General features: G+C 46.5%; 1 long non-coding RNA gene across 3 annotated transcripts in view; it reads right to left on the minus strand.

Moving 5' to 3' along the window:
- Positions 1-944: 944 nt before the first annotated feature.
- The window catches only part of LOC102026093, a 4,264-nt gene continuing 315 nt past the window's right edge, over positions 945-4,893 (minus strand). The window contains exons 2-4 of one of the 3 annotated variants that reach the window (XR_001232933.1): positions 4,522-4,599; positions 3,929-4,036; positions 945-3,701 (exon numbers count right to left, since the gene is read on the minus strand). This is a non-coding gene — a long non-coding RNA (uncharacterized LOC102026093). Of the gene's footprint in view, positions 3,702-3,928; positions 4,037-4,521; positions 4,846-4,893 lie in introns of those variants that run through there. The other 2 variants (XR_260047.2, XR_001232934.1) reach the window with 2 other exon arrangements.

A 4,893-nucleotide genomic window follows, 5' to 3' on the forward strand; every position in this document is an offset into this window, starting at 1 on the left:
AGGTGGGGCTACCCCCAAAACACCAAAGGTCAGCCCTGCACTAGAGGTGGGCTATGCCCCAAGCTGTGTCAGGATATGGTGCACTGGAGCATCAGTGCTGTAAAACCTCTCACCTGTAAATACTTCACAGGCACATAAGAACCTTGGTATCTGGCTAAAGAATGTGTCCCAGTCGTACTTGAATGGAAGCTATCATGCTGCTGGTGTAGGACCTACAGCCTCCAGGGGCTCCTTGGCTGTATCAATAGATCTTTCTTGACAGGCTTACCTGACTATAAACTATTGATTACAGCTGTATTTAGCCAAAAGAACCAATCTATAAGGTCTCTGCTGGTCTCTGAGTCTATTATAGCACATATTGTATTAGAGTTGATTTTTAAAGAAAGTGAGTGTCTTTGAGAGCAGAGGTGTAGTTTTTGTCTTTTAGTCTGGAATGCCTAACATGTGCTTAACTATCATCATTGCTATATAAGGGATCATAGGAAAAATACACATTGAGTTATTGCACGAGATTGACTGAATGGGAAGTGAATGGCTTTGAGAGATTCAAGAGAGATTATCCATAAAAGATGACCCCTATGAGCACTCTTAAAAGAAAGAAAGGAGTGTACAATCCCCACTAAGCAGAAAAAACTAATTTGGTTGTGACAACATTTTATAATATTTCAGTACCTTAAGGGCTCGTTTCTGTGTTTCCCCTTTAACGAGGTCTGGGTCCCATCAAAGGCCACTGGAAAATATATATCTAGGTCTCTTATGGGTCCTTCTTATCCGAGAGAAAGAGGATTTGATTTTTTAGACTCATAAAACACCAGTGATCAAACTATCGGTGCAGAATTTACAAAAGTGCTTCCCACATATTATTAAATAAACAAACCAAATAGCATTATAAGCAGCTCAAACTCTCAATGAATTAATCAAATATTATCAGAGCAAGGAAGAAATGACATTCCAGTTTTAATGAGACTCAAATTGCTTTGTAGACACTTGTAGCAGTCTTTTGATTTGTTCTTTGGAATGTAGTTTAAGAAATACTTGGCCTTGGGTTAAAGAGAAATAGAGCTGCAGAGGCTTTTGTGCAGAACTGCCCAGGTGTGGAGCTGCGTAGATGTTCAGCCAGGTAACTGACTGCTGCAGCCTTGGCTGGGTTCCCATCTGGCCCAGAAGACACTCAGCACTGCTGGGTTAGCTGCCATAAGGTGGTGATGGATAATGGCTGTGGCCTGATTCTTAGGAGGCATGGACTCACTGCAGCGTGCCATGGCCATATGTGAGTGCTGGCCATGTGCAGAGGGGTAGGGAGGAGGCCACATGAAATGTCTTATATATCTCCCCGTGTTGCAGCTATCACATTGGAATAAGCTAGAGTCCTAGTTCTTCCAGGGAGCACGGTCCCCAGCCTAGAGAAGCTATGTCCTGCTTCTAGGTCTCTAAATTTGGATAGGAAGCAAAGAAAGGCGGGGTAGGACCCTGGAGTTGAACTGCTACAGTCTTCATTTTTAGGCGTCTAGCAGGAGGCCAGAGGAAACTTAAAGGTCTTGTTCAAGCCTCTAATGTTTATACCTCCTCTACATCTTAACCAAGTATTCTAACTGAATATGTGAGTAACTGGAAACTCATTTCTTCTATGGCATCCCAAAAAGCTGGATAACTTTTCCAGTTCAGCCCTTTCCAATGATCTCATTCCAAACTTTGCCTGCCAACTTGCCCCTGTTCAGTCTGGGCTCCTGGGAACTACTTCCTTGCTGGATACAGACCTTTCCGTAGTGTGAGAGTTCTTGGGCACTTAAAGTGCCCTGCCTGTGGTTTAGGGAACTTCTTCTGCAGTTCTTTTAGTCTCTGGATATCTTTATCCATTTGTCTTCAGCTGTGACCATCCATTAGAATTAGAGTCATTAGAATCCAGATGCCCAAACTTCACTAAATCAGTCACCGGTAATGGAAACAAAACACTGGTATTTTTGTTTCCTAGATGATTCCACTGTGCAGCCAAAGTTGAGAGCCAGTACTATCTTGTTCCTTGAAGCTCAATAACTTCTTGAGGGTCATGTTATGTATGCAATTAAACATCCTAGATTTCATTCTTGACTCTTTACCCCACGAGCCATGCTCTAGGCTCCCGACTTTTTGCATTTGTTAAATGGGAATGGTAATAGTACCTATTACAATAGTATCAAAGGGCTGCCAAAAGGACTAGATGGAAATGCATGTAAGTCTAAAAGAATCAATGATCTGCAAATGTGCTCCATGAAGTTTAATTCACCTGCCTGGGCTACAGCCTAGCAAATGTTAACAGGTATTACTCAAAGCATGTTACATGTATGCTTAATGTATTTTCTTTGGTTGAAGGTCTAGCTTAAGCATAATAACATAAGCAAGTTATGACTTAAAGACTTGTTTATCTGATAGGATCTACTGTCCCATATTAGCCATTTAACTCACACCCTTTTTAATTCTTTGTACCTCTGTCACCTCTAGGTCTTCAAAAGCTCTGCACAAGTTCATACATTTGAAAGCATCCAAGGTGATGAAATACAAACTCATCAGTAATCAGCCCAGTGTCTTTTGTTGCCTCTTGTCCAGCTTAAATTAGGCATGTAAGAAATGCCTAGTCAGTTCTGTGTGATTAAACCAGTTAAGCCACGTGAAAGAATATGTTAACTGTACTGATGCAGAGGAGATGGAACAAGACTGAAGGCACCAGAATGGTGGAGGTGATGAGAAAACGGTACTACGAAGTTCTTACTGTGTGCTGGGTACTTTTCACACATCACACATTCTACAAATCTAAAAGGTGGGTGTTCAAGCAATCTCCCACTGTATGACACACTTGGTGTCTTAAAGATACAGTTATTTTGCTTGTAAATTTGTACGTAGGAGGCTGCAGAGCAGGGGCAGTGCCTCTCTGCTCCAAGAAGGCTCAACAAGGGGCTGGAGTGTCCACTTTCTATGTGGTTCTCTCGAGTCCTTCTCCAGCCACTGTGGCACAACCCCAGGAGCCTAGACTTTCTCAGACCCAGGTTGGTTCTGGGTTAGATGGATTGGAATAGAAAACTCTTGCCATGAGAATACAGCTCTCCTTCTCAGCCTCTCCACTCCCCATTCCAAAGGGAGCCGTATCTGTGCTTGGGGAGAAGCCAAGCAAAGCAAAAGATTTCAACAGAGAAGGGAGGAAACACACCCACTGGGGTTCTCATAGCAACATAATCACGCACAGGCAGCAGCCTATTTCGGTGGGAGCCTGTTTCAGCTCCCTCCTCCCTGGTTAGTCACAGAATGGAAGGCACAAGCAGAAGGAGTGTGGGGTGGGGGAAGAGTGTTGGACTGAGGATGGGGAGGCTGGGACGCTGGTCTCAGATGCTCTCCCTGCTTGCTGAAGGACCACAGACAGATGTCCTCCTCTCTGATCTCAGGGTCCTTCTCTGTAAACCAAGACTGGACCAGTGAGCTGTGGGGATCCTTTCTGTTCTGATATTCTTTGATGGTACAAGTATTGAGAATCTTTTGGTAGGGGACCAGGTGTCTCTCAGAATCCTTTATCTCCACGAGGATGCTTAGAGAAAAGAGGTTCCAGTCGGTAAACGTCACTGTCTAGATTTACCCTTTTGTTTCCTTCCACATTCTGCTTGAAGTGGAAGGGGAGGAGAACGACCAGGTGCTGCTGGGGTCTTTGGTCACTCACCCCCAACTCTGATCCAGATCTGTAGTCAGAGAAAGGAAAAGGTTGAGGCGGTTAAGGTCATCCTCTCTTTTGAATTTACTTTTCCCCGAGACACGCGCGCGCACACACAAACACACACACACACACACACACTTCCTGAACCCAAGCCTTTGACTACTTTTTCCTCATCTTCCTCATTCTTGTCTTCTCCTTTCTCTACCCCTGTTTCTGTCTCTACTCACCTGCAGGTCTCTCTTCTCTACTCACCTGGCTCGCAGGCAGAGAGGAGACCTCTTTAGCCCGAAGCCTGATCATGGCCCTTTTATTCAATGGATTCTGAGGTTAGCTGAGGACACTCAGGTTTACACTTGCTGGCTATCAAAGGTGAGGATAAGAGTAAATAGGGCATTCAGAGCAGATCCCTCCTCCTGAGGACAGTGATAGCGGTGTGAAAAGAATCTGGGGACTCAAGGCACCTCTGTGAGGTCCCTGTCTTTGACCATGGGCTGTCTGTTAAGGAGTCAGCCTGGGTGGAAAAGAAGCGGTCCCCTCCCCCACTGTTCTATCTCTCACCGCCTGACAGATGGCCAGTAAGAGAAAAAGAAGCTCTCAAAGTGAAGACAGGGATGCATTGTATAAAAATTCACACCCCCTACTGCCGCCCAAACTCCCTTAAAAAAGGATGAAGAGAATCCTAATGGGTACGTGACATCCTCCCTCTCTCCATAAAAGGGACTTCAAAATCTGGTGTTGGAGGAGGGGGGGAGGGGGGAGAGAAACGTGTGGGCAGGGGGCCGCCAGGGAGGATGGGGTCGAGTCGGGGAGAAGACAGCAGGCGCTTCCGTTTGACTCTCCCTCACCTTCTTTGCCAAGCTACAGCTAGCTGTCACCTTCACCCCACCCTGTCCGCCAGGGTGGAGCCTTGGAGCCTCCAATGCCTGGGACAGGGACAGTGGAGAAAGGGCTAAGTAACGACTGCACACTTCGCCCCAGAGTTGAAGGAGTTAAGGACCCTCCCCCACCGAGACACCCACCCCTTCGCCCCCCAAACCATCATTCACCAAGGAAAGATCCAGGAGTCGGCGGAGGAGCAGGAGAAATGGAGGTCTAGTGTGGTGCAGGCAAGGCACCTGGGTCCGTCCTGCCTGGAGCTCGCCCTCGAGGAGCGGGAGGACTCGCGCGGAAGTGGCTGAGAGCCCACGCGAGCCCTGCCTGGCGCCTGCTTTCCTGGC

The sequence above is a fragment of the Chinchilla lanigera genome, unplaced genomic scaffold (assembly GCF_000276665.1).
Source record: "Chinchilla lanigera isolate Chin_1 unplaced genomic scaffold, ChiLan1.0 scaffold00012, whole genome shotgun sequence".
Lineage (NCBI taxonomy): Eukaryota > Metazoa > Chordata > Mammalia > Rodentia > Chinchillidae > Chinchilla > Chinchilla lanigera.